Source organism: Papilio xuthus, unplaced genomic scaffold (assembly GCF_000836235.2).
Source record: "Papilio xuthus unplaced genomic scaffold, Pxut_1.1 DF829660.1, whole genome shotgun sequence".
In the NCBI taxonomy this organism is placed as follows: domain Eukaryota; kingdom Metazoa; phylum Arthropoda; class Insecta; order Lepidoptera; family Papilionidae; genus Papilio; species Papilio xuthus.
The window spans coordinates 157,111-169,531 of record NW_013528989.1 but is presented as its reverse complement, the minus strand read 5'-3'; positions in this window follow the sequence as shown (position 1 = coordinate 169,531).

The window sequence follows — 12,421 nt, the reverse complement described above, 5'->3', positions numbered from 1 at the left end:
TGCAATCGATGGCGCGAGGTGTTTGCTAATGAAGTTTCCGTGTCTCTCCGCAGACATAAATGAAGTGCACCCTCTGGGGACCGCCTCCGATACTATAGGTACTACGTGCCGCCTCGCAAGGGGAAGCTCTTCACTGAGCATTGTCACAGAATTCGTTGTCTAAATCAGTGTTTCCATTAAACAAGTTAACATTTTTATAATAGCTTTTGGCAGACTTATTTACAATTTTATCTTACTAATATTTTAAATGTGAATGTTTAGATGGATGGACGTTTGTTTGAAGGTATCTCTAGAACGGCTGCATGGATCTCGCTGAATTTTGGAACATATATGGAAATACATAGAAGTAGAACGTATGTGGAACAACGTACACCAAGACTATTAATCAAGTTTTTTTTTAATTCCGAGTTGACAGAGTCTTGGGAAAAAGCTATTAATTATAAAAGTGATGTCTGTAGCGAAAAGAATTTTTTGTGGTCGACTTATGATAAATTCGTGTTCTTCATACTACGTATTTTTCTATAAATATGTTAAAAATGAATTTGAATTTGAAAAAGACAAACGAAATAACTAAACAATGACATGAAAAAATACGTAATTATATAACTTTTCGAGATAAAATTAATATCGTTTAATATGTTATTCACAGATTAAATATGATAAATGTGAAAATTGTGCACTAAATTTGTATATTGTGATATATAATATATTTATATTTACTTTGTTAGTTTCCACAAAATAACATTAGACCATTATGTTATTAAAATAATGTTCGCTAGAATTATTTGTACAAAGCTTGTGATTGTATTGTGCTGTCACCGAATATAGCAATATTCTGTTTTGGAGAAGAGTTCTCAATTAGAGATCTTGTGTCAACGCAACGGTTTTAGCACATTTTGTGCGGTCGAGTTACACAAACTTGAAGCAACTAATTTGGTGCTTTTAAAATATTTCAGTTGCTCTATTTGGTATGAATGTCGCAACATTGTAAGGCACGTCCCACACTAGAGTTGAATGTTCTATTTTATATCATAGAGACTTCATTAATCTAACTAATGTTATAAATGCGACAGTTCAGATGGATGGATGGATATTTGATAGAAGGTATCTGCGAAATGGCTGATAAATAGGTGAACAAGGCTTGTTAGTAGTATTTATCAAATGAAAATCTGACAAGCTGCAGAGAGTAATTGTGAAAGAGTACGATCTAGTCTAGTGTATAGAAACCCTTATCTCAGAAGTAAATTGTGTATTGTGTACAAGTATTACTTTAGTTAACAAACAAAAAACAGTGACTTGTTAAAATGTATATAAAACATGTCAATTACTATACCTGTCACCTGTCACCTCACATCTGTCACCTGTCACCTGCCGCATGTCTACTTGAGCTGTTCTGTGATCCAAGCGCAAATACTTGTGACAATCGCCATAGTTTCGTAGTCAACAAAATTAGTATTTAAATTTGTGTAACTATTGTGCGTAAGGTACACCGAATATGTCAAACTAATTTTGACAAAATTGACGATGACGTGACGCTTGTTGCAAATATTTGTCCCGGTGATGGTGCAATATTCAACAAATTTACTGTAAAATGATTCAAAAATAGAATTAACATTCTTCGTTACTGTAAACATTAAAATTACTTGTATTATTTAAAAAATAGGACAAAAAAATAATGAAACTAGAAGAGTTCTGGCGACTCGAAGTTTACTTAGAAAGAGTAGATATATTGTAACTGTATTATATTATATATTTATGTTTCCTGCCTCAGTTCAGTCAAACTTGAATATACAAAATGTAAAGACAAACATTTAGAATATTGAGTGCTACTGATACACTTTGTGAGCCACATACACTTATTTAGACAACTTGTGAGCGCGGGCGTGTCTGCGGGGGTGAGGGGGGGGGATGTCACGCACGACACGACACACAAACAGACAGATGTTTGCATGTATATATGTACGTGTCACCTGCAAATCGTGAACACCACCTAATCGTAATTTGCTTCGACAAATAAGACTCGGCAAATTACGTATCAAACGATTACAAATTACAAAAATATATGAATTCACTTTGTGAATTAATACGCATTTTGCAGAGTCTTTACAATTTTCCTAGGCAAATTACAAACTATCAGTGTACACGATTTGCCGGTGACTGTGCGCATCTCACCGCTTTCTGAGTACTCATAGTTTCACCATTAGAATGTAGAGTACTGCGTTGTTTACTTATCTCCAAAGAATTCCAGCGACTTTTGGCAAAGTATTGTAAATTGAAATGTCTGCTTAGTAACTATAAGTAAACACAGAATACAATACTGAATGTTAAAAAATATCATAAAAAACCGCTTTAAATGTAATTCTTCCATACTTCAAACACTTTTAACAAGAATAAAAATTAATGAACTTTTGAAGTGCAAACGGCATAGGAAATTTTTCCTTTTCTCCGATCGAGCGATGACTCAGCAGTGATACAGAACAATTAACAATGTTAATTTGTGTTCGTAAGATGAGTTGTATTCAGGTCACGTGCAATGTGCAATCAAAACTTTTCACTCTTTATATCTGTCTCACTAGAACTACACCAGGAGAAATACACATCACTAATATTATATTATCAATTAAATTTTTTAAGCAAAAAGACAGGAATCGTGTAGTACGTTTATTTTACTAAATGCAATGAAAAGAAAGGGAACCCATCTGCAGTTTTTCTACTATTTTCCCTTAAATCTTTTAAATCTAGCCTTTGCGCAATTGCCAGGATAGCTGCATACAAACTTTTATAAAATAAAAAAGAAAATCACGCATAAAATAGGAAGCATTTATCTATGGGCTGGTGTGGACCCCGTGGTGCGGCGGCGCGGTGGCGATGGCTTACGCCCTTATTAGCAATAAACAAAGTCGGGGCTCCGCGCTGAGCCGACACCCGGCACCGCAACACACGACCGGAGGCGGGTGGTACAGCGCTAGCGACAGATACAGGGAAGAGCTTAGCAAAAGATTTCTATTTGTTGGTTGTAAGAATTTTAAAACAAATGATTGTATTATGAACAGTATTAGGTACTTTATATTTACTTGGTGAATTGTTTCTTTTCTTAAATAATATTCTGTAAAATAATAGAAGTGAGTAGGAAAAAAGAAGTAATCATTTCTCCAGCCTTATTATGTTTGTGCTTACAGCTCAACTAATTCCTACCTGTCTGTATAGTTCTGTAGGAAACATTTACATCCATGTGATCGCGTTCCTCCACTGCCTTGTACCATTTACAATAAATCACTAAGGTTAAAACATCATTAATATTAAATCACGGAGGTGATACAGACAGGGGCGCTCCCCCACACCCGCGCCATCACTTGCGCGCAACACGCACACACAATACTCGTGTATTGTTTCACTAAGAACTGCATTTTGCCTACATTACATATTATTTTACTATCACTATACTAATGTTAACGATCTGATAGGATTGTATGGTTGTTTATGATATTTAAAACAGTGTGAGCGAGATTTAATTTGAACTTTGAGTAATGTTTCTCAGTGTCAGGCAAATGGTTAAAGAGTACATCAGAAAAAGGATTTTAAGGACCGCTGTTTGGAGCGACGTCTTTTTACTCAAAGCTTATGGATGATGTTATAACATGGTAGATAATGCTTTGGATGTAGAAATATATGAGGAGTAGAGTAAGTAAAACTATAGTTGTATAGAATGCAGAGTAACTATCAAATCTAGTAATATAATTTAGTAATTGGTAATAATAAAATTGTTGTGTCTATGTATAATATTATAATATCGAAGTATATATTTCTTACACATGGTGTTATTGCGTAGCTGATAAAGAAAAACCATTTTTTTAATATTTTTGTCCGTCTGTATGTAATCTCCGAAATAGGTGGACCAATTTTGACGAATAGTTAGTTTATGCAGGCGGGCATATTGTAGGTTGTACTTACCATAGTTTTTTTTTATTCTGCGCTGACGAAGTCGCGGGTAACTGTTAGTAGTAAGTGACTGACTTTGACTATAATCCTATGGCCCCGTAGTGGGGCAGAGGGCGTCCTTTGCGTTTGGTCTCGGGCCATGTCAGCCCGATTGCCTTCATGAGTAATAAATAAACATCGGCAATTTCTGTATCATATCATTATCATACAAGTGTCCATTGTCTATCTTTTCAATGGAAACACATCTTGAAGATACCCTGAGAAGTATTGAGACAACAACCCCCCGCGACCGTCACACCCCCCGCGCCCCCCGCGCCTCCCGCGCCCCCCGCGCCTCCCGCGCCCCCCGCCGGCCGCGACGTGTGAACAGCGCGCCGTGCTGCGCTCATTTGATGATATATAGCTACAGTATGTTTCTAAAGGTTATGCAAAAGTAAACAAAATGTATTCAAACACAAAAACTATTATATCTTTATTCTAATAACACCAATAAATTATTCTGATTATAATTTTATAATTCTTAGTCCCAAAAGTAATTTGGTTTTTACGTATTATGTAATTTTTTAAATCGTAATGAGATGAAACATTAAACAAATGTTAAAAAATTTAAAGTTGAAAGAAGATAAAAGACTGAACTCAAGCTTTTGTTTACATCAATGGCAAATAAATAAAGTATTTAATACTTCATATCCAAAGAAGTTACTATTTTCTTTAAATTGTATCTTAAAATTTAGCATTTAGAGCCTCCTGTATGGTGTAGAGCAGTTCACATAGAATTTTAACATGAGGCCGCTAATTGAGGCTTCAGCGGCTACCGTGCGCCGGAGGACGCGGGGGGCGCGGCGGCGGGCAGGCGGCGGGCAGGCGGCGGGCAGGCGGGGGGCGCGGGGGACGCGTAGCCGCTTCCGGTAGCCCGCGTCCATTCCAATTTCAAATATTCGAAATTTGAATTTCGAACAATCGAACGTGTGGGAGGTCGAACACTTTTAAAACTACCCCTAAAACTTTATTATTTCTCTGAAGATGCGCTTTAAAAACATTTCGTTTTATTTTTTAATGTCAAGTTAACCTTTGTGTTTTGGAATTCTCATATGAATATGAACTTTATTATTTCCTTTATACCTTTTGAGAGAGATTTTATTACCATTTCTGAGGTCTATTCACAATTTACCTTAAAAAAACGACTCGTTTATTTTTCAGAGGGGAAATAGTCTGACGAGTTTTATTCAATCTGCAACTTTTCAAAGTAAAATTTCAATGTTGAATATTTATTGAATTACATAATCGTTTGAAGTGTGGAAATTATTAGTAGTTTTAACATTTTGGATAAACTTTTTGCCAAGTTGTCGATGTAAAGTTTTTGTGCAACTGATCTTTTTTTCTTTAACTTCATAACTAATGTCCCTTTTATGTGAATCATCATTGAACTGTCCCCTAACCTATTGCTTATTACATTCTCTACACGAGCTCTGTCTGTCTGTCAGTTTGCATCAGCACACATATAATTTATGAATTAATTTAAACGTCTCAGGTACACATCAACGTCTGTCCACCCCACTAATATTTACTCGCTTAATAATACGCTTACACGTGTATTTCTAAATCTACACAAGTTGCGCACGCGCCGCCACGCGCCGCCACGGGGCATTAATCGCCTAATATCTATTTATTATTGTTACCCCCTGACCCCCGACCCCCCGCTCCCGGACCCCCCGCCCGGCGCCCGGCGCCCGACGGCCAGTCTCTGTCCGATATGTTTGCAAGCTCGTTAACGCAGCGGGCGCCGCGCGTCTGTACACGCCTTTATGATACAGTTCACACGCACAATCTAATAAAATAATTGAAGTTTGCCCATTCGACTTTTGACCGACAAAAGATAAATGAGTAACTGACATCAACTTTTTGATTGAAACCAAATAATGCATTTATCGGCACGGCATTACATTCGCACACTGAAGTTGTAGAAAGTATTATAGCGATATGTTAGCTATCCTGATGTGTCTAATTTTCACTGGTTAACTTCGGTTTAAACATAATGTTTCGCAAAATACAAAAATCGTAAATTATTCAGCTAGCAAAGTGACTAGTAATATAAACAACTTTCAAATAAATAATAAAAGTCGCACATGTGTCAGTCGTGCGTGCAATAGGAGGAGATTCACAAGTCATCACGTCAGTCGGAGCATGTGTGACGTCACACTGAATGATCCTGACTCTGACGTCACTATTATTAAATTAATGCTAAAACAAACAGACGTTCCAATGTAACATTGTTCTTAAAACTAATACACATTTTCAATTTATTTGATTTAAATAAAAGGTGAAAGTACATTTAAAGTAAGTGTTCAAAACTTATTATGATTTGTTTTTTTTTAACCAATATTGTCTTCATTTTATTTAATCAATATTTGTATAGAATTTAAATGACTTCGTTAAAGCTTTTTTTAGAAACCTAAGTGCGAATATGTTAAAGCGGGTTCTACCACTGTTAAACTTTTGACCTTGACCGTGACTACATCCGCATGAAATTTAAAAAAAAATATTCTAGTAATAAAAATAGTTTATATTATTCAGTATCATTGTAGCTTTCCAATGGTAAAAGAATTCTTAAAATCGATCCAGTAGTTTTTGAGTTTATTAGTAAAATATTCAAATTAATATGTCATTTCATTATGCAGGTACGAATACTTGTAGCAATTATTTCTCGATAGTTAAATATATATATCTGTTCAAAGGCAACACGATATTGCATTTCATATATAATTGAGTGCAAATCAAAACGCATTTGTCAAAGCGAATCACGTCAAATGTCACAATAACATCTCCCTTCTCACTTGAAATATGTTCTCCCTGTCGCAGTGTATGTCTACCTTTATTTAATTACGATATATCACAATATACAAACTTCATTCTGTATCTATTAAAATAAAATACATACAAAATTCGCCAATAAAACTATTAGCATAAAGACTACAATTAAATTATTAGACATAATAAGTTTAGAATTATACAATTTCTATTCTTTGTAACAAATAAAAATATGCAAATATGATATTTGTGTCATAGTTATTAGGTGCATATTTGAATGCAGGAATAAGAATGAACAATGTAAAATTTATTGCAAAATTATATTAACACTATTTTAATGTGTTGTAACAATTTAAACTTTAGTGCATAGGAAATAAAGGTGTATAATAAATAAATGATAGTAAATATAAGATTGTGCTTGCAGGTCAAACGCGAGGCCTCGTGCAATGAACATCAATCAAGCCACTATTAAATGCACCATTGCTGAGCTTTGGAAGGTTTGTTCCACTTGTCACTTTTGTATTCGGATAGGCTCAAGAATCATGTACACAATCGTCACAATCGTAAAAATTGCTTAAATGTTAATTTTAGATAACAATACTTCGTCTTGGTATGTTAACTAACACTGTGCACTACACGAGAATTTTATATTATATAAGATTTCTAGAACAAACTAAAATGTTTATATTCGTAATATAATCTGCGATATACAGGTTAAATTTTACGAATAAAATCATATACTTCGCATCTCCAACTTTACCTAACCTTTCAAGAAAGATTTCATTGTCTGCACATAGTAACAAGAGGAGTACATCTTTGTCAGTCCTCCCGCACCCCTCCAGTCCTCACCTCCATCGCCCACCTGTCGTCGGCACGCGCCGGCTATCAATCTGCCGTCAAGTTTGATTGGTGCTGCCCTCCCAGCCGGGCACCGGGCACCGGGCAGAGACTTTGTGATGTGTCAGGTGAGGTGTGCAGGGGCTTCGGGGGTAGGTAGATAATTGAATGTCATATTACATCTATTACTAGGGAATGTTATGGAAACAATGTTAGTTTATGTCTAGGCAAAGGTGGGAGTTCTATGAACTTTAAGAACAATATCGTCGATTTGTTTCCAATAAATTTTCTTCTTAAGCGAGTTATTGCGATATAAACATAACGCTGGGTTTACACGACGATTACAGCAGGAAGGCTCGCTAGCGGGGAGTCAGGGGCGACTAGTCCCGGCCCGCTAAGCCGCGCGCCGACATCGCATACAAACGGCCGGTTTCCGCGGCCCGCAATCCTCGAGGCATTACTCTATGATTTATGCCCGGGCTTTGCTACGTAAATGCCGGCAAAAATTTGCGACCACATATTTTGTCGGCTTATTTTTTTAAGGCAAACGTTCCGGTCTTATACAGCCAGCTAATTTTTAGCTTAGATTTTTTATTTTAATTACTTTTCAAAAATAATGGCGCAATCAAATTCGATACAATAAAAAAAATCTACAGAGTGTCTTTTTTAAACGAAGGCCTCGTTTAGTTTTAGGTTTTGTTAATTTTATGACCAATAAAGTAGAAAGATCAGATAGGGATTGTGGTCAAAGATCGTCAACAAGTCCCAATTTTATTAACATTTTGGGTCAGAACTGAAAATATATTTTTTCACCTTGATGTAAATAATACATATTTCAATACAAGTTATTTAATGACATACTATGATGTATATGTGTGGTAGCTGACAGAGATGCGGCAGATATTGTGCAACAAATAACAATACATTAGCCCCCGCACCCGCACCCGCACCCCGCACCCACCCCCGCGGGAAACAATACAGCGCTTAGCTCTTACACCCGAGACCCGCACTAGGGATGTCCATTGAATTCTAGATCAAATATCGATATAGAGATGCCTAACGTCATCGATATTTGGAGATACGACACCATCATTGCGATAGTTCTTTTTTTCTTGATGGCTGCAAGTCAAATAAAATGATCTGCATATAATAAAATATTAATAGATAGTAAACAAAGTCAGGGGTGAAGGTGCAGTGTAACGGTCGGCCGCCAAAGTTAAAAACCGTGTAAGTTTGTTACAATAGCGCGCTTAAATTAGGGTGCAACCATTACACTCAATTGCAAGATAAAGGGGATGAGAAAAACATTATACTTTTATTATAAACGTCTTTATTCATGATGTAAAAAAGACAATATTGTATTGAAGGTATTTGTTTTAAGCATTTATTATTCGCTTGACTGCGTTGATTATTATTTCAGATTCAGAGTAATAGTAGGAATGTTTTCAGACACATTTTGCGTACAGCTAGGTGAGTTTCTTTCTACTGTAGGACAAATTCTAGTCCTCTTCCTCTTCCCACCCACTTGTAATATTATTGGAACGCGATCTTATGTGTATGTGCATTTTTTTTGTCCGTGAGTGTACTAGGTATCTGTAGAGTTTAGGAGGGCGCGCGTATTAACTTATAATAAACTGAGCGCGGTTTTACATCTCCAGTGTTACTGCACACACACACACACACACACGCACACATCTCTGCGTCTTACATCTTATTATACATACATTCAAAAATACATCTTGTTAGTATTTTTTTAAAGATTCGTATATTTTAATTACATCATATAATTTGAACAATAGTTTTCGATGTTTGTGTTCTATTTGCTTGTATTATAGAGTTCAGTTTCGGGTGAGCAGTTTTGGTATTTACGTCGTTTTGTTATCGAGCGATGAAGATACCCCGAGGTACAGTCAATATCAAAGCGGGGGTGTGTTTTTTTTTATTAAAAATCATCACTTGTCCGCGGCACTGTGCGGGCGCGGGCTAATGGGATACTATTGTAAGTTTATCGCGTCATTATTTGGCTTAAGATAAATGAAACTTTAATGTGATACTGATCTCACTATATATTCTTAAGGGTTTGTGAGATTGAAAAAAGTTTTCTTGCAAAATGATTCATATTCCTAATTATTGTGACTGCTTTTTGAGATGCATTAATTAAATCTCCTTAGAAAAAGCAATAGATATTGTCGTAAATAATATGTAATCGTAGGATTCCACTTCTTAAAGACTTTATCATCCCTATTGTTCTCTTTAGAGCGTTAGTGGCGTAGTTGTTAAGTTCTTGACCGGACCGAAATGGAATCTACACGTCTATCTATCTATCTACTCAGCCATGAGACGCCCACTGCTGGGCATAGGCCTCCCCTGAAGATCGCCACGATGACCGATCTTGTGCCACCCGCATCCAGGACGCTCCCGCAACCTTGACCAGGTCATCGGTCCATCTTGCGGGAGGCCTGCCCACGCTGCGTCGACCTGTCCGTGGCCGCCACTCTAGGACTTTGCGGCCCTAGGACTTTGCGGCCTACACAATCTACACGTCCAGGTTCAATTTCCGCCATGTACCAATATGATTTTCGAATTTCGTACGTAAATTTATCAAACATTCTTAAGATGAAGGAAAACATCGTGATCCTACACATATCTGCGTGGAAGTTCAAAGATATGTGTGAAATCAGTTCGCACTGAGACAACATGATTGACCCTGGCCCAGTCATCTCTAACTTAGTTAGTCTCTGACAAAGCGTTGGCTTTGAACAAATGGTTAAAAATGCGTTATTGTTTTGTTTCGGTCGCAGAAACCTAAACTAAAATCTTCTACCAACTACTTTTGGTTTTTTAAATTGATTTTTTTAATTTGATATAGAGAAATACCTGTATCCCTGTCAGCTGTATAGCGTGGTCTCTGTCTCCCGCAGACAGAGACCACAGGTAATGTAGAGTAAGTAATGAGACATTAGCGCTAATCTGCAGCACTCCGCCGCCGCTGTAAGTGAAACCGACTTCAGTCATTAACTAAAGCGATTACTTTAACTAAAGCAGTTATCTCTCTGATGGTTAACTAATTATTTCTCCATTCATGATCTAAGTTTTATTATTTCTTTGAATTGCGATGTATTTCAACGTTGTTTTTTAAACCTTTAGACGTCTGTTATTAGTGGGTTGATTCTTTGATGATTCCGACTATAATTTCAAAGTATATGCTAAAATTTCGAAACACTTTAACAAGTTTGTATTTCTAGATGTTAAAAATATATTTATTTTGTATTGAACACCGCGACGCTGTTCGCTCTGAATTAAAAAAATAATTAGTAGCCTTCCAGGTTACGTTTTACATATATGTCAAATTTCAGCGAGATAGATGCAACCGTTCTGGTGATACTTTCTAGCAATCCATTCATGCAAACATTCGTATTTATAATTAATTTAATTTAATTAAGTTAATTAAAGTAAGATTATTGCCAAATAAAGCTTTTTATTTATTGCCAAGCTAATTCCGGAGGGAATGTTTTTATACAAAAACTGTAAGTATAAGTATAACATAATAAGAATATAACTTATTCTATTATTGTATAGATATTACGGAGGGCGCTGACAAGATTCCGTCTGAATTGCAGGCTGGATGTCAAAATTAAATTCCTGAGCGATGGCGCCGGGCCAGGGGAGGGGGAGAAGGCTGTTGGGGGACGGGGGTAGGGACGGGGCAGGGTAGAGGCTCTGAAGAGGCAGTTAATTGCTGCAGCGGATGTTTTTGTCGCGTGGATAGGACTAAATTGAATTTCATTTTGCTTTGTAGTTGTGTACTTACCTACTAGCTTCCTTCCTTGTGATATCTACGTAGCCAGGGTGTAACTAGCTGTGTGTTTCCACTTGTATAAAGACATGTTTCTGTATTCCTTTTAATTTTATTTACAAAAAATACACAAAACATAAGATAAATTTCAACAGTAATGAATCTATGACGAGTCTTATTTTATATTTTCGAACTTTAAACTTATCAAACTTAATTAACTAACTGTATCTACCTAGAAAGTAGGCTGACAAAAGTATCTAACTAGGTCACTTGAAAATAGACTTTCTGAATATATGATTCAACTATTAATCATTCTAGTCAGCTAAAACGCTCAAAGTCTATTTTATTAAGTGTTCTGTGTTTCTAAGTTCTAGGTTCTAGGTGGCTCGTATTCAATAAAGATTTAAAAAAGCAGGTGTGTATATTTTAATAGGAAATGTAATAAAATCTATAATATTTTGGTCACGTTTTTAAACAATTGAGTAAATATTTCCGTAATTATTTACGGCCATTTCTATTTTCCTACAGTTTTCGAATAGAATTTTATAAAAGGGAGAACAGAAAAGAAAGACATCATTCCCGATACGTCCCCTCCCTGCCCCCCTACCCCCCGGGCATTCCTTATTCAACAGCGTCCGAAAATTAAACGATTCTTTACAAGAAATCGCACTCAAAATGAAACGCAACTGAAAATATTTGGAGCGGCCGATCTCGAGTCGAGCGCTCCTATTTACTTTGAGCGGTGTAGCCGCCGGGCGCCGGGCGCCGGCACCGGCCTTGTTCTTGTGTTCTTTTTTAACACAAACGGACGGACCGCCCAACAACATACATATAAAATTTCAATATCACGATCCCGCTCCGGAAGGCTTCAAGTGAATTATACGCCCTCCCATTGGTAGACGCGAAACGTTCGATATTCAAAACTCGCGCGAGACAGAAATGGGAATACTCGATGAAGCGCGAAATCATCAAGAGTGAGAGAGAGAGGTATAGTTGTGTCGGATACTGAATATTGCATGAAGGCGAGCACCGTATCAATAA